This window comes from Salvia hispanica, chromosome 1 (assembly GCF_023119035.1).
Source record: "Salvia hispanica cultivar TCC Black 2014 chromosome 1, UniMelb_Shisp_WGS_1.0, whole genome shotgun sequence".
NCBI lineage: Eukaryota > Viridiplantae > Streptophyta > Magnoliopsida > Lamiales > Lamiaceae > Salvia > Salvia hispanica.
In genome coordinates this window covers 22,007,361-22,034,291 of record NC_062965.1, presented here as the reverse complement: position 1 = coordinate 22,034,291, position 26,931 = coordinate 22,007,361, and the positions used below count along the sequence as shown (strand labels likewise).

The 26,931-nt window shown below is 39.8% G+C and overlaps 1 non-coding gene and 1 pseudogene across 1 annotated transcript; both read right to left on the bottom strand.

Moving 5' to 3' along the window:
• Positions 1 to 1,372: 1,372 nt before the first annotated feature.
• LOC125190197 lies at positions 1,373 to 3,567 on the bottom strand (annotated as a pseudogene).
• A 13,163-nt stretch (positions 3,568 to 16,730) lies between these two features.
• On the bottom strand, positions 16,731 to 16,837 carry LOC125202873. The gene has a single exon (XR_007173210.1). It is a non-coding gene; the product is annotated as a small nucleolar RNA R71 (small nucleolar RNA).
• Positions 16,838 to 26,931: the final 10,094 nt, after the last annotated feature.

Genomic DNA, 26,931 nt, shown 5'->3' with positions numbered 1-26,931 from the left:
GAAAAAGTTAGTGGAATGTGGGACCCATTTTTTTATATTGGTTTTATAATAAAATGCGAGTGAATTGAGTTGGTGGAATATGAGACCTACTTAATATTTATGGTAAAAATGAAGTATGACTCTTAATTGGGGACAGACCAAAATGGAAAAGTGTGACTCTTAATCGGGGACGGAGGGAGTATAAATTAAATATGCTCAAAATTAATACTCCATCCGTCCATGAATAAGAATCCCGTTTTTCCATTTTAGTCCGTCCGTGAATAGGTGTCCCGGTTCACTTTTACCATAAATAATAATAGGGTCATACCTTCCACTAACTCATTACTCACATGTCATTTAAAACTATTATATACAAGTGAGACTCTTATTCCATTAATTTTTTCATCCATTTTTCTTAACATTTCTTAAATTCCGTTCCGTCAAGAAATGGAACTCCTAATGGCGGATGGACGGCAGTGACAGACCCATGCCATGGTCTGACGAGCGCCGCCAGAAACTTCATTCACTGACTCCACGAAACTTCACCTCCCGACCCCACGAAACTCCACCTTGACCTCACGCAGTGGAGATCCGACTCATTTATTCGAGCTTTGCTGGAAAATTAAAGGAGAGAGGGATAATCAATGGGAAGAATGGAGGAGAGAGATGGAGAGGGGGAATCAGAAAGGTAGAGCCGAATTCAGATTTTTCACCGAGGAAGAAGAAACTTAATTCTTTATAATTATGTGGGCTTTAATGAGCACACTTTTTCATAAATCTAATGAAAATTACAGATTTATTAAGGACAGTTATGTTTATAATTTTCTTGTATGAACAATAATTCCATTGCATTCTATTTAATTATTTTTTCTTCTAACTTATGATAAACCATTAAATACTTATCCATAAATTTTTAAATAAAGACATTTAGAAATACATAAATAAATTTTTAAATAAAGACATTTAGAAATACATATTTAAGTCAGAAGATATATAACTTAACTCCATCCGATAATAATGTGCATTTTACTACTCCCGGTATACCTAGTAATTAAAAGTCTCATTTTACTATTATTAAAACTAAAAGTTTAAGTAGAAATCACATTCCCTAAATATACAATCATTCACATTTCATTGTAAAACTAAGTATTTAAAAGTGAGATGGAAATTTCAAATTATGGATGAAGGGAGTAATATTTCTCTACATAATTATTAAAAATAAGTATTATATATAAATTATAATTATTCATTATTTCGACCCCACGAGTTTCAGTTTCTGGATCCGTCATTGGAGGGAGTATGTATTTGATTTCAAATAATTCTGAAAATAGAAGTGATAAAAATCGTACAGTAAATATTGTTAAAGCCCTAAATCATGACGGCGCGCCTTCTCCTATTCACGTCTTTCACGCTCTGCGTTTTCAACCCGAGATTGAAGAATGTCGATCATAGCTTGCGCTCTCATCAATTCAATCTTCAGCCTCTCCCTGTCCATCGAGATGTCGATGATCTCTTTCTCCAAGTTGCCGATGAACTTTAGGTAGCTGGGAGGGACGGATTTTTCCAGTTCCGCCGAGTTAAACGTGGGTGTGCTGCCCGGGAGGTTGTCTTTCGCGCCTAGGGTCTATAGAAGGGGGATCTCTACAGGCGGGGAGTTGGTTTTCGTCATCATCATTGTCGAGTTGGAGTCCTCAAATCCGTTGGCGATGCTGCAGTTTGGATCATCGTGCTTCGTTCTCTTGCCATTGTCCAGCAAGCGGGGCTCCGGCCTATCCCTCTTCGACAGGAGAGGGACACAGGGGGGATCGGCTGGGGCAACGAGAGGCTGTACATCCTGCAACGCATTTTAAGAGAGATTGTTAGGAAAACAGTAAGTACATGATGCTAAAAAAACTCGATTTCACACGATAAACGTGCTTTTAACCGCGTCTAATTTTTGTTTCTATCTATTTTCGTTACTCGAAAACATAAATTTCGATGCAATGAATCAACAATCTAAACCTCAAAAGAAAGTCTTGCACCAAAATGAACAAAACATGCACAAGACCTGTTCGGTGTTTGTGCAATCTCTGCGCACTTTATCGCCATATGCCACGTCATCTTCCGCGACTTCCCCGGGGACCACAAGCGGGGCGTCCTCATCCCATTCCTCTTCGATAAACGGGGCATATCGGTCCCCATTAGGTTGTCCGGCGCCACTCTTGTGGATGATTTTACAGATAACAAATGCATCCTAGTTGACGAAACAAAGACATGAATTTCATTATTTTTAAAGTTAGCATAAGATCATTGGGAATCGATACACACCTGTAGAACGCCGGCGTTTCCCAGTTACGTGTCGCACAGCCGGTACTCATGCATCACCCAATCAGTCCTCTTTCCATCATGGGCGCGTATGCTGTGGAATACGAGCGCTTTCTTCATTCCAATGGACTCGTTCTTATGCTTCACTGGGCGGTCCTTCCCGGTCTCCTTCCAGTACCCTAGCCCAGTGGCGTGATTGAGCCGGGATCCAGTGCCGTACTTCTTATCCACAGGGCTAAAGAAGTACCACTCCAGATCTCTCGTCTTCAGCAACGAATGCTCTATTTAGACAACAAGATTATCATTAAGATGCAAAAGCTAGTTAGAAATCGACGAATGTGTATAACGCACCATGCACGCGCACACGAACTAATTCATAAGTTCAAACTCATACACATAAACAACACTCATTCACAACTTCATCTCTGTTAGGATCATTGACTGCACATTAGTTTGATATTGTCCGCTTTGGGTGGAGCCAAGTCCGCACGGATTTGTTTTTGGGTCACCCCAAAAGGCCTCAAACTAGGGATGGATAACACTTATAAACTAATCCAACTTCCCTCACTCATCCGATGTGGGATAGGTTTGCATCTAACAAACCGCCCCTCAAACCGAGACCACATCGGGAACACATAGTCGATACATCGAGACATTACGGGCCCGACTCAAACTAGAGTCATCCAGGGCCCCATTCGATCATGGGTCATCCAGGCCCGACCCTTTGGTCACACAGGGCCCGACCCAAAGCCACCTTGGCTCTGATACCGGTTGTTAGGATCATCGACTGCACATTAGTTTGATATTGTCCGCTTTGGGTGGAACCAATGCCTCAAACTAATTAGGGATAGATAGCACTTATAAACTAATCCAACTTCCCTCACTCATCCGATGTGGGATAGGTTTGCACCTAACAATTTCTTCATCTAAACTTGTAACTAAAATAACAACCTAAAAACAAACAAAAAAAAAAAAACAGGAATCTTCAAAGACTGCAACTTTACCTCAAACAAAGCATGAATCAACAACAATTATTTTAAAAAAATAAAAATTGAATCTTTTCATACCATCAAGCTCCCATGGCTCAGATTTGTAGACATCAATTTCACTAATATCTTCAAACCTGAAAGGCATCCCACAAACTTTCCTCCTCAAATAATACCTCACCAACTCCTCGTCTGTTGGATGAAACCTAAACCCAAGTGCCAAAGAAGTCGGCGGAGGAGCCCCCATTGCCACCACCGGCGCCGCCGCCGCCACAATAATCTCTTGCCCCGTTTCCATCCCCAAAATTATATTTTTTACAAAGTTACACCAAACCCACAAACAACAAGCACGAAATTGGTGGCAAGAAACCCCTTTTAACACTTAAATGCACTAAAATTGCACACAAAACAGGAAAAGAAAAGTTGGGTTTTTTAATGGAAAAGAGAGCAAGAAAAATTGAAGGATGGAAGAGAAATGGAGTGTGTGAGTGTGTGTAGATGAGCTGATACTAATTGTAAATGTTATATATATAGTGTTTTCATAAGTTTCAAATTTATGTATTTCCCCTTGTACTTTGTAACAATTTTATATCTCACCCTCCTCCCTCGAAAATAACGAGTATAGAAAAGTGCACTAAAAAGGCACAAACCAAGAAAAAAAAAATTGGAATTTTTAATGGAAAAGAGAGCAAGATTTGAGAATGGCTTTCAGGGATTATTACACGGAGGAGAAATGAAATGTAGAAAGGGATTTTGGATTTGGGTTTTTGGGAGATTTTTTACTCAAATTGGGGTGTGGATTTTGGCCAAGAGGCTCAAGAAATGGGAGAGCGTGGTGTGTGGTAAGGATACTTGCTTGACACTGAAATCGATATCAAAGCAAGAAATGTTGAAGGATAGAAGAGAAATGGAGTGTGTGAGTGTGATATATATAGTGTCATTAAGTTTCAAATTTATGCATTTCTCCTTATACTTTTATAACAATTCTGTATCTCACCCTCCTCCTTCGAGAATAACGAGTATCAAACTTGAATATAAAAGCATTACTATTATTTATTTACATCTTCATCATCTATTACTCCCTCATTCCAATCGAATATGACCGATTTCTAAAAACGAACACAAGATTTTATGCAACATTATTTTAAAGTACGTAGTAATGTTTTCATGTTTATAAAATAGTCCCCGGCAACGGCGCCAAAAACTTGACTCGACTTATTTTAACACAAGTGATACCCGCAAGTGTACGGGGCTAGTGTAGCAATTAGCAAACAAGAGTATCGTATCCCACAGAGACAAATTTGTATCAACTTAACTACCACAAATAAATGTTGATTACTATCTAGAGAATCAAGAAAAGTTTGGTTTTTTTCTAACACTAATAAAAGCATATAGTAAGCAAATAAACAAGTAAAAGCAAATAAACACGGAGTGAAAAGATAATATGGAGAAAAATGTAGAATTCAAAGATCCGATGCACAATTTCAAGCTCTTATCCAATCAAATTTCCTTATCTTTTGGTGTCTCTAGAATTACTAAGCCGACCACAATTATAGATTAAACCCCCTCCCGAGGTGAGAAACCTGCAGATTAGGTGCTAGGATTGAAGTCCCCTTCTAATCCTAAAACCCCTAACTCCCAAAACCTCGATTAGGTCAAAGACCTCACTCAAAACCTCAACTCTCCCGAGTTTTATTGCATTAAGGTGTGAATTATTCTTATTTCCAGATTAATTATTTCATCTCCTGATAAATCTAATTAATCCTACACAATCAAGTGGTGATCAAGCAATTGAAAGGAATCAACCCAAGAATAATCAAATAACTACAAGAGCAAGACAATAACAAAAACAATTGAATAAAAACTATGAAATCAGTGCATCTTCACCAAGAATTCTACAAAAAGGTGTTTAGCTACTCATGTTCTTCATATAAACCATGTTTGAAACAAAGAATTCAATGAAAGACATAAGAGATGGATATTAAGAACTCCTTTGGAATGAATCTAGGAATGAAGTCTTCAATCTTCCGATCTAGAGTCTTCAATCTTCAATTCTCTCTCTCAAAGTGTTCTTGGAGGTGTGTGTGCGTGTTGGAGGCGGTAAGTCTTGAATTATGAAACCTAGGCGTTTTCCCTTTAATCTCCCATCAAAAATCGCGTTTTTGGCAAGAGAATATGCCAAAATAGCGTACCCGGCTGGGTGGAATTATAAAGAGCAAAATTTACCCGGCCGGGTGGTCATTTTCGACCACTTTGTGGCCCTTTTCGCGCAGAATCGCTGACCCGGCCGGGTGAATTTATAGTGTAATAATTCACCCGGCCGCGTGAAAGTTTTTGGACAGCGCAGTGTTCTTGTAACGGCCATAACTTCTTCTACCGAACTCCGATTAAGGTGTGCGAGATACCCACGCGAAGCTCTTTCGAAGATGAAGAGATTTATATGCATTAGGGGATGATTGGACTTCAAAATCTCCAGTAAATATAGTCTCAAACCAATGCTGTTGCACATCCACATATGTTGTGTCTTTTCTACACATTCTTAACAAAATGGTTAACATACCAACATAATAGAGAAGTAGATATAAACATGTCCAATAATAGACAAAATATGATCAAATTTATACATAACCACCCTCTAAAACCATGTAAAATCCAAGTATGTCAGAAGCGCGGAAATTATAGAGGTTCGCCGGTTCATCGAGATTCCATTGTATACGGTGGGTTCCTTCCCCGGAGCTTGTAGAGATATCTGCCTCTCCTTACAATGAATCGTCTCAAATTTCTTAGTCATCCAGTCCATTCCCAAGATTATATCGATATCCTCTATTTTCATGACTCGCGGGTTGTGAGCAGCTATCTTAAGTTTTCCCATAACAATTTCTACGTGCGAGCATGTTGTAGATATTTCTATCATCCTATGTTCAGATTTGCTAACAGGCAAGCTCAAAGTGTGCACACATATTTCAGATATAAATGAATGCGATGCGCCCGTGTCAAACAACACAACAATGGGGGTATCGAGGATTTCGCCCATACCTGTCAGGTTTCCCTTCTCACGTTCATCTTGCTCAATCTTCGGTTTCTTTTGTTCCAACGCGTACGCTCTAGCTTGAGGAGGAAGTCTTGGGCGGTGAGGTTGTTGCCGCCGCGACGGTGGGTCGCGATTTCCTCTCGATTCATTCTGCGGTGCCCTCGATTGCTGGCGGGATCCCTGATTTTTCTGCCTTGATCCCGATCCTATCTTATTACTTGGACACACTCTAGAGAAATGTTCGTTTCCTCCACAGGTGAAGCACTTGATAACGTTCTGATATCGGCATTCTCTGAAATGGAACTTAGAGCACACATTGCACTGCGATGCCCTGGGTCGGTAGTCTCCTCTCTGGCTAGACGTATGTTGCCCTCCTTTGTGCCAGGATCGATGCTGATTCGACTGTAACCGTTTTCCGTTGTATGAAGTCCTAGAATCATCCCACTTCCTTTTCTCTCGGGAGTGGTGTGATGGAGGTAAAGACGATGTAGTGTTCTCCTTAGCTCTTTAGGCATTGCTGTCTCAATATCCAGTGCCAGTGCTAATGCTTCAGAGTAGGGGAGTCTTCCTCGACTAGCCAACGACATTCTTATCTCGTGCCTTAGTCCCTCATGGAACTTGTCAGACAGCTTCTCGTCAGTATCGACTTGATCAGGGGTGTACCGGGTCATGCTATTGAGTGCTCGGTCGTACTCGGTCACAGTCATATGTCCTTGGGTCAGATTGTGGAACTCAGATGCCTTTGCCTTTCGGTAGCTCTTTGGTACGTACTTGTCGTATATTTAAGTCATAAAACCTTCCCATGTCATCGCTTCTACTTGGTCTCGTGGCATGGTCTTCATTCTAGTATCCCACCTAAAGTCAGCTGCCTCAGTTAGTTGGTGGGTCACACAAGTCATTCGTTCTCGATCATTGCATCCCAAAATAGCGAAGATGCGTTCTAGGGCGCGTATCCATGATTCGGCCTTGGCCGGTTCTCCCAGTCCTTCAAACATATGTGGTTTCTGCTCTAAGAATAGCTTCACGATTTCCCGATTGACCGGGGGTGGGGGAGGCGGAGGCGGGGGAATGGGTTGTGACACGCTGTCCTCATCCTCCGTTTGAGGAGTTGGTTCTCGGTTGCGTCTTGGCGGCATTCTGATTTAGCATTACACGAGTTATTAACAAGATCTAGCAACAGTCATGTGGCATAATTGATAAACAAGGTTCATGGGTCAATCGTATCAAAATTAAATGGTACAATGTTCTCGCATCACAAGATATCAAAGGTGGATAACAAAAGAGCAGTATCAAAGTGGTATCATATCGAGGATCAGTTGCATCATATGATAGAAAAAGGATCATTGCTCATTTAGCAAAAAGGGATTTGTACGAAGATGTCACGAAGACAACTGTACTACGAAGTAGCGAAGTATAAGGCGCAATAAGGCATTTGGAAGACAGTTGTGCGATAGGATGGCATCATGCAGTGGTATGATTAAGTAGCGATAGAAAATTTCACAATGGTATGGAAAGACAATATGAAAATCCATTTCATCATAAGATAATAAAAGATGGAAAAATCTCCCCATGGCATATTAATCAAAATGTTGCCTCAAAGAGGTCTTAGTATCAAATGCAGATGGTAAAAGAGTAGCAAAAATATAAGAGGCATATGGTAGAAAGTCAAGCAAATCAATCCAAAAACATGGGGAAACAAAACAAAGTATTCCACGACTATCATCCTAGTCGATTCCGTTCATGTCCTCTTCGGGGTCCTCGTCCTCATCAACACTTTCCATGTCCAACTCATGCCCTTCCTCGCAGGGTTCCTCATCCTCGTCCATTTCTCCAGAGTGTGAGGGTGGAGGGGTTATCGCACGCATCTCTTCCACATTCTCATGTATGATCAAAGGGTTAGCCGCATGAGTCCTAAGCCTCGGCTTCCTAGGAACGCGAGCAACATGCGGCTCCTTGTCACGGCGATATCTCCATCGATGGGCTTGACTTGGTGGATACTTGTGCGGTGGTGGACTAAGCGGCGGTCCATCCCTTGTGGCGGCCATGGCTGGAAGTAGCAATCCTAACAGGCCGATCATATCGCCTCGAGGCTCGTACTCGGGCGGACTAAACCACGTAAAAGGTCCGCAGCTTGGGCAGTCCATTCGCTCGAAGGAGACGGCAGGCTGTGGATAAGTTTCGAGATCCCCGTGTGATGGGTAGCTCCTCCATACGCGTATGCATCCATCCAATGGTCGTATAAATCGGTGACGTAGGTCTGGAGAAAAGACTTTCCATCCCATTCAAACTCTTGGTAGGTTTCTACGGGGAAAACCATGTTCTTTGCGTAACGGTTTCGCATCGGTGCGTAATACCGATTGACCATCTACAAAAGGGAAATCTCAGCATCAGCACAAGGGTCGAAGAAAATCAATAGTGTATGCGGTTTCAATTGATGCTGAGAGTATGATGGATATATATATGTATGTGTCGAACGATGGTGGTGTGAAGGTACTATCATATCATGAATGGAATTTCAGTTTTGAGGAAAATGGTTCGTAAGTTTGCGCGTTTCGATAATTTGCAATTCATTCTCATAAGTCGCTTGCCTCGCATTTAACGTTTCGTGCCTCCACGTTCGATATCATCACAAAATATCCATTCACAACACGATTTACAACTATGTATAACAGCATGCTAATGTTCATTCTTATTGATGTCGTTCATCGTACAATCAAGCAATCACAATCATATAGAATCTCATTCATTCAACTCATAGAGGTCTTAACACATTTTCACTTGCATAACAACATTCATCATTTTTGGCATAGTCGAAAGTAGCAATTTCACATTCATGTATATTCGTCATTTCATACTCCAAGAAAAACTCAAAAATCACATTAACTTCCATTCATTGCAATTTCATAATTCAAATCAACATTCAAGAGATACATGTTACCTCTTTCTTCGTGGTTGGGCGGAGACGAGTCGTGGTGTTGAGCCTTCAATGATTATCACTTAATTAATTTACACATTTTTAGACTTTAATTCAATAAGAATCTTGGGTCCAGAGCGGAAAGAACGTAGGCTCTGATACCAACTGTAACGACCCACCCCTCTAGGGTATAATAAATACGGCGATCATTACCTAGGCGGACTTAAACGCAACAAAGAGCATAGGCTAGGGTATCATTTGAAGGGATTTTACCAAAGTATTTAATGAACAAATAGGACGATAAAAGTAAACGCTTAACAAGGAGATTCAATGAAAAAGGGCTATCACAATTAATATTCAAAAACGGCAAGGTCTTAAGATAATCCAAAATGTATCATGTCTCAATATTCTAACAAAACGAAATAGTTCAAACTCAAACAAACGATAATAAGTTTCATGTTTCAGCAGAAGCATCCAAGAGAAGGGTGAAGCCATGTATGAAGACACAACTACACTCGGAGTTTCAAAATCATATTATTCAATTAACCTGCTCAACACCGCCAACCGCTCGTCGCCGCTCAACCTGCACATAGGGAAAACACATGCAGGGCTGAGTACTATAAACATACTCAGTGGACTTATGCCTAAAGCAGTTTTATCAAAATAATAGTTATCATGCCATTTTCAAGTGTCCATCGGGATTTTATCTTTAGAAATGCCCGAGGCACCAAAATATTCCTTTTATCCAAAATCACGGTCGCGCAACCATTTTTCACATCGACGTTTACCATATCCTCATTCTACATGACATGGAACGCGGCCGCATTCCAGGTCACTAGACCGGCCAACCCGTACGCTTGCACGTGGTCTAACATTGGTGTACACTAACCAAGTAGAGTTTGCGGCTCTACAAGGATCCGAATTCGATTAAATCAATAGTGGCATAGCCACAAGGGATAGGCACGACAAAACAAATCAAGGCATGATAATCACAGATCTCATTCTCATCAATAAAGATTTAGGACGAAGTCCTTATTTTAAAAGAAAAGCCCACCTCGACGGCTTAGATCACAAGTATTCTCTTCCCCTTGCTATCACGCTGAGAGTGCGAGTTATCACCTTTAAATTATGTGCATCACAAATCAGTTTCGAACATTGATTCAAAAATCATGCATGTTCCCAACGTTTCCCTTTTTCCCATCGATTCATTTTAATATCACCATTCAAACTCAAGACATAATTATCATATCACTTTTTATTCGCACTACAACTCCAGATCTATCATCAAAACAAGTCACGCATGAGTGTTTTACAACACACATCACATGCACACACACAACACGCACGCACGCACACCGAGGCATGCACATACACATGATCCACACACACACATCTGCATCCCATTCATTACTTTGTTTTCCCTGTTCACTCGATCTATATGCATGAGGGTTCAAGAGCACCGATTAATCGGTTAGATGAGAAAAGATTGATATAAAAATACATTTTCTTGATAGAACGAGCGGTAAAACAAAGTAATAGCCTCGATTCTTCAACAATTCTTGAGTTTCCAACTTCAATTCTTGGTAAAGAATGAAGAGTTCTTGAATAAAATAGAAAACAAGTTGAAGAAGATTGGAGGAAGTGGGAGGCGTGAATTTGAGAGAGAGTGGGGGCGATTTTTTTATTTAGGTTTATGGTTTCACTCTTATTTATAAAGTGCAAGATATAATATCTTTAATTAAATACATTAAAGATTTAAGAAGATTTGGTTGGGGAAAGTGGCGTTAATTTTGGGAGAAAAATAAGGAGTATTCAAATTCTAGGCTATTTAATTAGCCTATGATTTTATTTGGATATTTTACGGAGTAGAATAAAATATCACGGATCAGAACAAAATAATAATTCTCCCACTAAGAATAGGGAATATGCGATTTTTATTCCCCTTCCACAAGGAATTTAATTAAATTCCTAATTTAAATAGGATATGGCAAGATCTTCTTAGATATGGTAAGATATGCTAGGATATTTGAATTTATTCATGGGAGAGAATAAATAAGGGATCAAACAATATAATAAAATAATTCCTTCTCCCATAAATAGGAGATTTTCGAAAATCTCCATGTAATAAGGTGGGTTTCGAAAATTCCATGGAGGAATTAGAGAATAATTGGACTTTGGATTTAATTTGGATAATTATCCCAAGCAAATAATTCAATTCAAGAAACATAGGATTTCTTCTCCAATAATAGTAGGGGTCGAAGATTCCAATATAAGGTATATGGTATTTATGAATACCCTATTTAGTCTCACTCATCCCTTAGGAAATAGTTCGCCACAATATATATTTTACCCCGCATCAAAGTATTCACACAATTATTTCACAAAATCAACCATTTTTACTTTCACCTCATATTCTCAACACATTGACCTATCAACGGCCACGTCATATTTTCCACATCTCTGACTTTTCAACAGCCACGCCATATACTCAACATATTTGACCATTCAAATAAATCTCAACTCCAAATCGCAATTAGGTCACAATGAAATCATGCAATTAATTCACTCTTCAATTAATCCACATACTTCATAGCATTAAAAGCATTTAATGCAAAAAATTTATGTCTCGAAAATTAGGGTTCGAAAAAGTGGGGTGTTACATTAAAGGTTGTTGGAGTTCATGGACGTCGGAAACAACAACATCGACGACACTTTCCCATGCATGTTGTCATCGACGTTGCTTGTTCTTATCTTGAACTCCAACAGATTCCATGGGGAAGTGAGATGTCACAATAGTTGGCCTTTTCTCCAAATTCTAGATATATCCTCAAATCACTTCAATGGAAGTCTGGAATCTTTAAACTTCTCTACTTGGAGTGCAATTCTGACTTTTACTCTTTTGGGAGTGCAATTCTGAAAGGGATGAATTTAGAGCTTCATGTTATTTGGAAAGTCTTTGGTGCCATTGATTTACCTTCCAATAATTTCCATGGAGAGATTCCAAATGCAATTGGTGATCTTACCTCGCTTCATCATCTCAACTTCTCCCTCAATACCCTCAACGAAAGCATACCAAAGTCAGTTGGTCAGTTGAGGAATCTCGAATCACTCGACCTCTCTGGAAACCAAATAACAAGGATGATACCAGTGGAGCTTGCAAGCATTACATTCCTTTCATTTTTGAATCTGTCCTACAATAAGTTGGTCGGAGTCATCCCAAATGGCCCTCAATTTCAAACACTTACAAATGATGACTTTGAAGGAAATGCAGGGCTTTGTGGTTTCCCTCTCAACAAAAACTGCAGCCATACTGATGACAATGACAGTGAGCTATCACCGTGAAAACATGAAGCTGTTGAAGAGAAGAGGGAGATTGAGTGGGAATACGTATCTGCTGCACTTGGATACGTTGTGGGTGTAGGGATCAATGTGTGGCTACTTTTATTTTGTCAAAACTTCAGAGAGAAATATTTTGGCAAAATAGAAGAAGTTGTTGAAGACATATTCATTGCCAGAGACATGAGGAGACGGCGTGCAAGAATGCAAGCCAGGAATCGAGCCAGGAGGCAGTAGTGTTTTCTTCATAAGCAGTTTCTGTTTGGTAAGTTTAATTGTGCATGTGTATGTATTGACATTGTGTGTTAATGTTGTGTTCTTTGTGTCTTGGTCTAAATAAGTGCAGTGATATATGACTACCCCAAAGAGCCGAGAGATAGAGGCTGAACTCGTGTGCTCGCCTACTCCATCATTCCCGCCATCGCCCCCAAGGGCCGTTGCCAGTCCTCACTTTCAAGTTCAACGACCACATCTTCTCCAAGATTCTGTTTAGTTTCTTTCCTTGTTTACCCTTTAAATTTCGGTATTTTCAATGATTACCATGCATCATTCAAGTATACTATTAAGCTTCATTCTAGGTTTTCTTTGTCGGTTCTTTCCCAGAATAATAAAGAGAGTCGAACCGCATAGGTCTATGAAAAGAAGCAATCATGGATCATACATATGATAGCAGTGAACTTAAAAATCAAATTCCAGAACCCTAGTAATTCAAATTATTCTACAGCAATCATTCAAGTTGAAAAAGCATAAGAAGAGAAAGGCTTACTTCTCTAATAGCACATTTGTGATGTTCCTCAATAGCTCAGCTAGATTAGGATTGTCAAATTAGAGCAGTAGAGATCAATTCTGCATAAACAAATTTGACTATCAACAAAAGGATAAATGATTGTTCATGATGGAATTTTTCATCAAAAATACAAGTAATGCTTTCATATCATTCCTTTAGCAAATGTGGGCATGGCCCAACTCAGAGATATGGATAGAGACTGACTAAACCACAATTAAACCCAATCCAAAATAAAGGCTTGTCCAAAACCCCATGACACCACCACATCATTTATCAATTTAGGAAATTGGGCCGGATCCATGTGCCTAAATCTTGTGAAACCTCAAAGACATGGCTCGGCCCGATCTAAAAATCAAGCCTACTCATCAGACTAAAGTATATTGTAACAGCCCGACATTTTAGGGTATAATAAATACGGCGACTGCTACCTAGGCGGACTTAAATGCAACAAGAGCGTAGGCTAGGGTTTCATTTAAAGAGATTTGACCAGAGTAATGAACTATTAAAGCAATAAAACAACAGCTTAATCAAGAAAATCAATGAAGGATAGAATACCACAATAAATGCTCAAAATGACAAGGGTATGATAAATTCCAAAACGCATCATATCTCGATATTCTAATCAATAATGAAATAGTTCAAAAACAACAATACTAAGTTTCATATTCAGCGGAAGCAACCAAGAGAAAAGTGAAGTCATGTATGAAGACACAACCCCACTCAATGTTTCAAGACGATCATATTATCACTCAATTTATTTGCTCAACACCGCCAACCGCTCGTCGCTGCTCAACCTGCACATAGGGAAAACACATGCAGGGCTGAGTAAACATACTCAGTGAACTCATGCCAAAACATTTTAATAGATATGCCATCCTTACCATAGTGAACTCGAGTTTGCATTTATAAAAGAATATAATCGAGTATCAAAAAATAATTTCATAGATTGGCCAATCAAACAATACCTCCCATTTTCTCATCAATCAACAATTCCATAGTGCGACGAAAGTGTGGCCACACTATTCGCCCACGAGATCGGCCGACTAGCAAGGACGGCTCCCGATCCCAACTGTGTACACTAGCCTGATAGGGTTTGCGGCCTTACTCAGCCCCGAATTCGTTTTTATAGCCCTATAGCCTAATGGAGCGGACTCACAAACTAGGCATAATCAAAACAATCACAGGTATGACATAACATTTTAATCCGCCCTTATAACACCATAATCAATATTTTGGTAATAAAAGATCTTAGTGAATAAAGCCCACCTCGATTCCTTAGTGATACGCTCGGATTTTGCACTGTTTTAAGGTCATTATTTGGTCCGTTTTTTATGTCAAAGTCACTCTACACGTCCATTATTTTCATATTTTGTCTATTTTGGTATTTTGATGTGTTTTGTGAGAAATGTGCATAATTGAGCCGAAAAAAGGAGCCAAAACGCCAAGTTTGGGAATCTGGAGTCGGACAGCGACCGCCGACCGCCGCGGATGTGTGCGGTGACCGCCGGCGCCCGGCGGGAAGATCAATGCAGCGGTCCGCCTCGAAAAATGTGCTTGGAAGAGAAGTCTCGTCCGGCGACCGCCGGAAGATGTGCGGCGGTCCGCCGCCGAGGGAACAGACTCTCTGGACTCCAACGCGGCGACCGCCGGCCAAGGTGCGGCGGCCCACCGGAGAAAGACGGCGAATCCGAGAAGCCCTAGATTTGCGCCCAGTTTTACCATATTTTGGAGATTTTTTCCTTCTACAACAAGGCATAGCTTTCCCCTATAAATAAGGCCTCAAGCTTCATCAAAAAAAAAAAAAAGAACTTCTAATTGCAAAATACTTCATAGAGATCAAGGCTTAGAGTACTTCACTGGTGCAAGGAGTTGTAGCAAGATTTCAAGAACATCAAGAACGACAAGGATTCAACCTACGGGTTTTATTTGCTTTAGTTTTATGTTCAAATTGTCTTCCCTTCAATCTATGTTTTTAGCTTATTCAATTATGTGTAACTAAACTCATAGGATTCTAGGGATGTGTTAGTAATGACTTTGATTATACAAGTTCCGTTTTCTATTTAGTATCCCTTTTGTTTTTACTTTGTTTCTTCCCTAAGTTAATCTTGATGCTTCATGATTGAGTGACACAATCGTGTATGATTTAATATAACTTGCTTCATAACTGTGACAGAGTTCTAGCGAGTTAGGTCTACTTAGTAGACACTACAGTTAGCTTCCTTTAAAACGGCACTGTTAATTGAGAATGAGGACTTTTCAAGGGTCTTAGGAGATTTTTGGAATTACGTGTTAGGATTGACAACCCTAATCTTGTAATCAACGTTTATTTCGCATGAGCATAATCTAGGTGACTCGTTCTATCAAAGTAATAACTGTGCTAGGGTATTGTAGTTGGAATTTTGTATAACCATAACTGTGAACACACATCCCTGGGATTCCCTTATCTCTATTGTCTTTCTCTTGATTTATTTGCTTTTAGTTGATCTATGCTCTTATTTGCTTTTAGTTTTTCAAAAGTTTTCAAAAACCAAATGTTTTTCCAAATAGTAATTGAGTCTCAGTAGAGGATATACACTTTGTGTTTGTCTTCCCCGTGTTCGATATCCGGTACTGGCCTTTAGCTATACTATATATACTCTGTATACTTGCAGGTTTATTTAGTGCTAATAAAAAGTGCATCAAGTTTTTGGCGTCGTTGCCGGGGAAGACAATTCACTTTGGAGTGATATCTTCAAACGGATAATTTTGCTACTTTGGGCTTTAATCTCTTTCAGTTTTTAATTTTAGTTTTATTTCGTTTTTGTTTTTGGTTCTTGCAGGTTTTGTATGCGAACGCGCTCTGGGAAGGACAGCCTAGAACCGCTCGATTTAGAACTTGAGAGAACTCGTAGGAAAATAAGAAGTGAAAAAGGATCAGGAATAATGGGTGACCGAACAGACATCGAGAAACTACAGGAAATGGTGAAGCTACTGATGGATGAGAGAGATGCGGAAAGGGCGGCCCGAGAGGCCTTGGAAAAGAAGAATCAGGAGATACAACCCGTGATGAACATGTTCAATCATGGGAATATGATTACCTTTCCCGAAGGACCTCGTATTGACGCTAATAATTTCGAGTTACGCATGCCCCTTATTCAAAGGGTTGAGCAAACTCCTTTTGCAGGTAGGGCCACAGAGGACGCGAACCGCCATCTCTCCAAATTTGTGGAGATCGCAAACACTCTCAAATTGGACGGTGTCGACGACGACGCCATAAGGGTAAGACTCTTTCCCTTTTCATTAACTGATTCTGCTAAAGAGTGGTTTGAATGTATGCCCATAGAAAAGGTCTCCACATGGTAGGACATTGTAGCTGCCTTCCTCGACAAGTATTATCCGCCAGGCACAATTTTGAAGCTCAAAAGCGAGATCTTCCAATTCATCCAAGGCCATGACGAACCCCTCTATGAGGCGTTTGCTCGTTTCAAAGCCCTTCTCCGAAAGTGCCCTAACCATGGTTTCACCGTGGACCACCAGGTAGGAATTCTCTATAATGGGTTTAACGAGAAAATTTGTGCTATGCTTGATTCAGGTGCAAATGGAGGGTTCTTAAGAAAGTCAGGTGAGGAAGCCATGGCGGTGATAGAGGAATTCGCCACCAACAGCAGGGGGTGGTCGAAAGAAAGGCATAGCCTAAAAAGGATAGCTGCAGTCGAAGAAACCGAGGAAAGCTCCTTTGCAAAGGAATTGGCCGAGCTTCGAGTTAGGGTGGACCAAATGGATTCATCAAGGAAGGAGGACCCAATTCCTCCAACCTCCATTATAGTAATCTCGAAGCCTGAAACTCCTACCCCGATAGTGGAAGAAATCAACTACATGCAAGGAGGCGGCCCCAATAGAAATTACAACAATAATTATCGCCCTACCCAGGGGGGCGGTAATTTCAATAATTATAATGGGAACCGACCTCATCCTAACCTTTCTTATTCTAACAATAATTACTTGCAACCCCCTGCAGGATTTAACGTTAGTAGGGGAGGAGTAGTTGATACAATCAAAAAGGAGGAAAAGTATGAACAAGGGATCACAAGGATCTTGGAAGTAATCGCGCAAGACAGGAAGGTTAATGACACCAAGATCGGAGTGGTCGAAGCTAGGATAAACAACCTCGAGCAGGGAATGAACACGATCTCAACAGCCATAGCCAACATCAACACACAAATGGAGCAAATCCAAAAGAAATTGGATGAGGATAGGGCAAAGCCAACCGCACTAGTGGACGACGTCAACAAAAAGTGGGTGGCAAAGCAGAAAACTGGGGACTGCCAAGACGCCGGCGGACCGCCGCACAGCACGCGGCGGGCCGCCACTGAAGCCAAGAATGGAGTCTGCCCAGCCGCCGGCGGACCGCTGGACTCTACGCAGCGGGCCGCCACCGAGAAGGCAGAAGCGCCCGCCCAGCAGGGACTCGTGCGGCACAATGGGATTGTGCTACCTTTCCAGCCAAAGAGGAAGTTTAAGCTCGAAGAGCAGTTCAAACACATTTTGAACATGTTTTGTAAAGTTCATACTAACATTCCTCTAGTTGAATCGTTGCAGGAAATACCTAAGTACGCACAACTACTAAGGGAGGCGGTGATGAGGAAGAGAAAGCCGACAAAAGCCGACCTTAAGCTACCACATCATTGCAGTGAGATCATCCAAAAGGAGAAGGCAGTAAAGCAGAGAGATCCGGGCCAATTCATTATCCGATGCCAGATTGGAGAGGGAAAGGTTGACAAGGCACTATGCGATCTAGGATCATCCATCAATCTCGACATTGGGCCACTCAAAACTTCAGATGTAACACTCAGGTTGGCCGATAACTCGACCATCAAAACTTTTGGTATGATTGAGGATGTCTTAGTGAAAATAGATGACTTTATTTTCCCCGCCGATTTTATTGTGCTTGACATGAAAGTAGACAAGAACGTCCCTCTAATTTTAGGGCGAGATTTTCTTGCCACTTGCAAAGCTTTGATTGATGTAGGTCGTGGCGAGATCACAATCAGCGACAACCATAGCTAGTCCACCTATAAGATCGAAAGCGAGATGCTCAAGTTTGAGGAAGCAAAGCGGGCTAAGATGGAACAGCAGTGTAGGGCAGTCATGGTCACGGATTTGACCAAACCACGAGAGCCCTTTGAAACGGAGGAACATGCTACCTCCACCATATATGTTGTAAAAGAGGTAAGACATTCTCCCAAAAAGGTCAATACTAATCCCTCTACCTCTATTCCGCAGAAAAAGAAGCAAAAGAAGAAGAAGGCAACCGGAGAGGACCCCGAAGTTTATGTTCTCAAAACAAAGATCGGGAAATATCAGTGGTGGAAGAAGCTAGGGACCAAGATGCTCCCTTTGCCTATCTTCAACACTCGGGTCGCTGATCCGCCCAATTAGTGGGCCACTTCAAGTCGAGCTAACGACTAAAAACAAAAGCACTTGTTGGGAGGCAACCCAATGCTTTTCTTTTTTTTGTAATTTTCGTTTTTTTTTATAAAAAAAAAAATTAACGTGTGGCGGTCGCTGCACACAGCACGGCGGTCGCCACACGTGTTTTCACATGTGCAGGATAGGATGGGCTTAGGGCAGGCTTAGGGAGGGCCGAATGAACCGCTGAACGGGCCGCGGCGGTCCGCCACGAACCACTGTTTTAAACGCCCGTGCGGTGGACCGCCGCGCGCAGTCCAGACACGGGAATGCAGATATAAAAGGTATGTTTTCCATTCATTCTCCCATTCCTTCTCAAATTCCTTCCTTGCACACAACCCCCACCTTTATAAATCGCCAATTTCACACACCCACACCATCATTCTCTAAATTCTCGCCAAGTGTAGAGTTATTCTTCTCCAATTCTCAATCAACACAAGGTACGAATCCTAACTCAATTCCTGAGCATTGTTCTACTTCTTTCATGGATTTAGGCGTATGTTGGAAGAATTGTTCGGTAGAAACTCTTATTTTATGATGGAGGATGATTGTGTATGCTTATTTGTGAATTTGATGGTGACATTGTGTTTTGGTGTTAGTTTTGAAGCTTTGTGAATAGTGATTCCTTCTTGTTTGTATTTGTTCCTATGTTGCAATCATGTTCATAGCATTGTGAGGCTATTATTATTTCCATGAATTGCAATACTTGAGTAGACTTAGAGATTGTTGATATATATTGACTTATTGTTGATACGTCTCTGCATGGGGGATGAATTCACGTTGGGGGATGGTTTAGTGTTTCCTAGTTGGGAAGTTTATGTTTTACATGTTTCCATGTTACCATCTAGGAAAATTTCTACACCTAAGCTTGCTTCTACATGTTGATCCGTTGATATTGTTTCTAAGAGTACAAGTTTGGGGGAACCTTTGATTTTCCTATTAGTGGTATATGTTCTAATTATTGTACTTTTCGTTTGTAGGAATATGGGATCAAAGGGGAAGCCCGAGAATGCGAAGAACTATGGTGTTAGCCTTGCTTCGGATGAGCATAAGGCTATGTGGAAGAAATTGTCGGCACGAGAGACGGCGCCCTCGAGGTACCCCCACGATTTTCCTCTTCAAACTTTGGGAATCGTGGAGGACTTTTGAGCGCTATGCGATGTTGGAGGAGGGAACGGCCTCCGGTACATGTTTGAGAGTGAAGTGTCGCCGCCTCCACCACCCCAACGCCGCCAAGAAGAGGAAGAAGTAGAGAGACATCGCCGCCGGACCAGAGCAAACCGCCGACGTGGAAGGCCGAACCCCGATGAGGAGTTTCAAGCAAACACCTCCGCCCAACTAGGAGATATCCACTCCTATATGCAAAACATGTTCAACACTTGGGACACTCGTTGGGCAGAGCAACAAAGGGAGAACGCCTACAACCGCCTAGGATGGACGGCTCAGGGCGATTGGCGCACGGCGGAACAACAATTTTGGGAGCAACAACGGCTAGAAGACGTGCATCGCCGTCAACAAATTGAAGAGCTTCAAAGGATGGCCACCAAGGCTCGACGAGAGTGCCAAATAATGAGTGGTGATATCGCCTATCTTATTGGTGCATTCGACGACCTCAATGCCCGTTTCCCCCCTCCTCCTCAAGATTGAAGAAGTCAAGCTCAATGACTATAAATGAGCATTTGTATCATACTTTTGGATGTTTCAAGACAATTTCTTTTCTTGTTTTCGACAATTTTTGTTATAAGTTAAGTGTTTTCGGTGATAGTTTTAATTTTTGTGTTTTGAAAATTTTCGCAGGTTCTGACCTCTCCGCGGCGACCGCCGCATGTGCTGCGACGGTCCGCCACATACTCGCTGGAATATTTTGATGTCGCGTGGCGACCGCCGGACAGCCCGTGGCGGGCCGCCACCTGGGCGTATTTCTCCAGCGTAATTTTTTCAAAGATCTTCAACTTTCGCCCGGTCAGGCCTCAAAGCGAGAATTTTCTCTGTACATTTTTTTTTTCAGTAGTCCACTCACGTACCTACCAACTCTGCAAACTTATTTTACACTTTGTTGTACATAAGTTTGGGGGGATGAAGTGGTGGACCGTGAGTTTAGGATTTTTCTTTTTGCTTTATGTTTTTGTTTTTGTTTCCAATAACCCCGTAGGTGAATTTTGTGTTCTAAAAAATGTTTTCTTGAATTCATGTCGTGAACTTAACATAAAGAACTTAGAAACACGCATGCTTAGGGACACACTTTAGATTGAGTTGCCGATGATAATACATTCCATCTATGTTTATGTGTGGCTTAACGTTTTGATTTGATGGTTTGGTGAAAAGGTGCATAATTAGTGAATTGCTTGTTCACGTTGAATCATGCTTATACCTTGTGAGGATTTGAGCCTATTATTTCATTCTTGTGTGATTTATCTGCATTCATGTATTTGTTTCTAGAACTTGCTCCTAGTCTTGCCTAAGTTTACATATTGTTTAAGTTGATTTAGGAGGATGATTGGCCATCTTTTCTTAGCCTACTTTTATCCAAAATTTTGACCCTCTCAAAAATTCAAAATTTTTCCCTTTGGAGCCAAGTTTGAGCCTTTAAGCCTTTTCTTTGGAAGCCAAAATAATGGGGACAATTCCTTGGGTTAGTTAGTTTTTGCTATCTTATTTGTAAAGGAATTGGAGAGATAAGGGGAAAGTATAAAAGTAGTGTGCTTAATGTAAAGAAAGTACAAGTTGTGAAATTGAGAAAGAATGCAAACATGTGCTTGGTCTTAGAAAAAAAAAAAAGAAAGGATGTGTAAGAAAAAAAAAAGAAAAAGAAAAAAAAATGTGAAAGGTTGAAAAAGAAATATAGAAAGAAAATCAAAGGATTGGAAAGTGAGTTGAAAGAGATAAATGAAGTGCTAAAAGTGCCTTGGGTTTAGAAAAGTGGAGTTATCTTTACTCTACTTGGGATATTTTCATTTTTAGTCACTTTTTAGCTAAATATTCCTCACCTACCAAAGAGCTTACATTATAACCAAAGATAAAGACCTTTTGGACTTTTGAAGCTTAATCACATTTAGTAGAGGAGGGAGTAGACTTTGAGAAAGCCTATGGTAAACTTTGCATGATGTATGATTTGAGTGCTTATGTACACATTACCCTTATACACTTTGAGAGTGAGAGAAAGAACACTTCCCATCTTGGGAAGTTTGCCACATGTGAGGGCTTGAATTCAAGGTGTTCCACGAGTTAGTAATGAAAGTGCACTAATAAGCCTTGCTTGATTTCATTGCGTTAATACATGTTTAAACTGTTCTTCCATCTTTTGAGGCAATTATGATGTCTAGTCCTTGTGCATTCCGTGCGTCTTTTTGGAGTCTTTATTGTTTTGTTTGAGTAAAAACAAAAATGTAAGTTTGGGGGAGTTGATACGCTCGGATTTTGCACTGTTTTAAGGCCATTATTTGGTCCGTTTTTTATGTCAAAGTCACTCTACATGTCCATTATTTGCATATTTTGTCTATTTTGGTATTTTGACGTGTTTTGTGAGAAATGTGCAAAATTGAGCCGAAAAAGGGAGCCAAAACGCCAAGTTTGAGAATATGGAGTCAGACAGCGACCGGCGACCGCCGGCGCCCGGCAGGCAGATCAATGCAGCGGTCCGCCTCGGAAAAATGTGCTTGGAAGAGAAGTCTCATCCGGCGACCGCCGAGGGAACAGACTCTCAAGACTCCAATACGGCGACCGCCGGCCAAGGTGCGGCGGCCCGCCGGAGAAAGGCGGCGAATCCGAGAAGCCCTGGATTTTGCGCCTAGTTTTACCATATTTTGGAGATTTTTTCTTTCTACAACAAGGCATGGCTTTCCCCTATAAATAAGGCCTCAAGCTTCATCAAAAAAAAAAAAAAAGAACTTCTAATTGCAAAATACTTCATAGAGATCAAGGCTTAGAGTACTTCACTGGTGCAAGGAGTTGGAGCAAGATTTCAAGAACATCAAGAACGACAAGGATTCAACCTACGGGTTTTATTTGCTTTAGTTTTATATTCAAATTGTCTTCCCTTCAATCTATGTTTTTAGCTTATTCAATTATGTGTAACTAAACTCATAGGATTCTAGGGATGTGTTAGTAACGACTTTGGTTATACAAGTTCCGTTTTCTATTTAGTATCCGTTTTGTTTTTACTTTGTTTCTTCCCTAAGTTAATCTTGATGCTTCATGATTGAGTGACACAATCGTGTATGATTTAATATAACTTGCTTCATAATGTGACAGAGTTCTAGCGAGTTAGGTCCACTTAGTAGACACTACAGTTAGCTTCCTTTAAAACGGCACTGTTAATTGAGAGTGAGGACTTTTCAAGGGTCTTAGGAGCTTTTTGGAGTTACGTGTTATGATTGACAACCCTAATCTTGTAATCAATGTTTATTTCGCATGAGCATAATCTAGGTGACTCGTTCTATCAAAGTAATAACTGTGCTAGGGTATTGTAGTTGGAATTTTGTATAACCATAACTGTGAACACACATCCCTGGGATTCCCTTATCTCTATTGTCTTTCTCTTGATTTATTTGCTTTTAGTTGATTTATGCTCTTATTTGCTTTTAGTTTTTCAAAAGTTTTCGAAACCCAAATGTTTTTCCAAATAGTAATTGAGTCTCAGTAGAGGATTGACACTTTGTGTTCGTCTTCCCCGTGTTCGATATCCGGTACTGACCTTTAGCTATACTATATATACTTTGTATACTTGCCGGTTTATTTAGTGCTAATAAAAAGTGCATCACTTAGATCACAAGTATGTTCTTCCTCTTGCTATCACTCTGTGAGCGCGAGTTAACACCTTTAATTTAGATGTATCACAAGTAAGTCTCAATCATCTACTCAAATTCATGCATGTTCCTAACGTTTCCCTTTTTCCCATCGATTAGTTTTATATCATCATTCTTAAATCAAGACATGCTCATCATATAAATTTTTATTCGAACCACAACTCCAGATCTATCATCAAAACATGTCACGCATGAGTGTTTTAAAACACACCCACACGCACACACACGCGCACACACACACGATTCACACACACAAACATGCATCCCATAATCATAAATTGTTTCCCCTTTCACTCAATCTACATGCATGAGGGTTCAAGAACACCGATTAATCGGTTAGATGAAGAAAGATTAATATAAAAATACCTTTTCTTGATAGAACGAACGGTAGAAACAAAGTAATAGCCTTGATTCTTCAAAGATTCTTGAGTTTCAACTTCAATTCTTCTCAAAAGATGAAGAATTATTGGAGAATTATTGGAGAATAGTGGAAGAGAGGGGACGTGATTTTGGGGAGTGGGGCGTTTTTTTGTGATCTAGGGTTTAGGTTTTGCCTCTTATTTATAGAGTGCAAGATATAATCCCACAATTAAATAATTAAAAGATTTGAGGAGATATGGGAGGAGTAGTTGGCGTGGTTTTAGAAAGAAAAATAGGGGAATTCAAATTTTAGGCTATTTAATTAGCCTATGATTTAATTTAGATATTTCACGGAGTAAATAAAATATTACGGAGCAGAATAAAAATAATAATCCTCCCCAAATAATATGAAATAGGCGTTAATATTCTCCAATAGGAATCAACTTTTAAATATTATTTAAAATAAGATATGGCAAGATCTCCTTAGATATGGTAAGATATGCTAAGATATTTGAATTTATTCATGGAAGAGAATAAATAAGGGATCAAATAATATAATCAAATAATCCCTTCTCCCATAAATTGGAGATTTTCGAAAATCTCCTTGAAATAAGCATAGGGGTCAAAACTTTCATGGAATAAATAAGGAATAATCGGACTTTGGATTTAATTTGGATAATTATCCCAAGCAATAATTAAATCCAAGAAAAATATAATTCCTTTCCAATAAATAGGAGGGGTCGAAAATTCCATTTAACTAAATAGTGATCCTATTTAATCTCACTCAACCCTTAGAACAATAATTCACCACAATATTATTTCGCCCCGCATCAAAATATTCACATAATCGCATCACAAAATCCACCATTCTAATTTCACCTCCACGTCACCCCTTTTCAACGACTTTGACCATTCCACGGCCACGTCATATTTTCCACAATATTGACTATTCAATAACCACGTCATAAAATCAACAAGTTTGACTATTCAACTCCACCTCAACTTTAAATCGCAATTAGGTCACAAGGACCCATGCAATAATTTACTCATAATTAAATCCACATATTTCATAGCATTAAAAGCATTTAATGCAAAAAATTTCACTTCTCAAAAATTAGGGTTCGAAAAAGTAGGGTGTTACAATATCACTACTCTTTCTCTTCCCCTCTCTTACTTTATTCATTTTTTTTCATTCTCTTTCTTACTTTACTAATTTTTCTCTCTTACTTTACTAATTGTACATTAAAATTCGTGTCATTTCAAATATTTCTATTTTTTAAATACGGAGATAGTAATAATTAGTCCGTCAACTTCTCATATTGTCAATTATTCCAAAATGACTGACCCAAACGACTTCAAGTCAATCGCTAAGTCTTTGCGGCTCTAAAAGAAATTAATGAATTTAATCATTAGCAATTCTAAATATATTTGCAAAATAATTTTATTGGTTCAGTGTAGGAGGAGTTTATTTATACACTACGAAGTTTAAATTTGGATGGTTCCCCTATCCAAAAAGGTCCCATTCGATTCCCACTATTGCTTAGGACGAAGAGTTTATATTTTTATTATTATCTCTTGTTCGGTTGTCTTATAACTATATATTCCCTCTGTTCTATAGTAATAGAGTCATTTTGCTATTTTGGTACGTTCCATAGTAATAGAGTCATTTTTCTTTTTAGTAAAAGTCAACATATTTTTCCACACCTATTTTACTTTCTCTTACTTTTTTCTATCTTCATTTCTCTACCTTTTTCATTTTTCCACTTTATTCTCCATTTACTTAACTAACCTAACACAATTTTTCTTAATCTCCGTGCCAAAAAGAAACACCTCCATTACTATGAAACGGAGGGAGTACTATTTTTATTCGTCTCGACGGTGCTAAGAGTTCAATTATTTTTATGATTATTCTATCCCACCTCAGCCCTTTGACTAATTTAATCTTAAATAACCATCTTGGCATATTCTACATTGTATATTTGTATGTCAGTATTATTTTGTATAACGTACCAAATGTTACCAAAAATTACAATTCTTTTATAAACTTTAAGGATAAATAATGTAATTGATATAACTAAAATCGTTTTCATTTTTCTGATCGTTTCCACATAATTTTGAAACAAACGTTTTTGTCACATTAACAAGTAATCTAATATGACCAATTCAAAGTTCTAAAGCCAGGACAAAAGGTGGAGAATATTCTTTTCCAAATATTAAGTAGGAGCACAAGTTAACTCCATGTGGCTTTGGTTAAACCCTCATATATTGTAACAGCCCGCCCTCCTAGGGTACAATGAATGCGGCGGCTGCTACCCAAACGGACTCCAAAGAAGTAATCATAAGCTAGGGTTTCATTTAAAGAGTTTTGACCAAGAGTTTAAGAGAACTATCAGAGCATTTAAAACAACAACTTAACCTAGAAGCTTGAATAAGGAAGAGAAAAGGGGTATCATAAATAACGACCAAATTCTCAAGAGTACGACATAATATCCAAGATCAAAATTACAAGAAAAGTCTAAGGCCTCAAATCGAAGGTAAGATGCAAATATCCCAAAAACAAATCCTAAAGTGTATCAGAATTCAGCGGAAGATGACCAAGAGAAAGAGCAGCTATGTATGAGGACACAACTACGCTTGAAGTTCAAAATATCCATCTTAATTAGTTATCATGCTCAACACCCACCGCCGCTCATCATCGTTCAACCTGCACATAAGGAAAACACATGCAGGGCTGAGTATTTTGAAATACTCAGTGAGCTCATTGCCAAAACATTTTATAAGTTATGCCACCCTTACCAAGTGAACTCGAGTTTTAAGCAGTTATAAGAGAATTATCACGAGTATCACAAAATATGTTTCCATAGACTGGCTAGTCAAAATAACTCCCCATTTTTCCTCAACAATTCAACAATCACAATCATTCCATGGTGCGACGAAAGTGTGGGCACACTTTCCGCCCACGAGACCGGCCGACTAGCAAG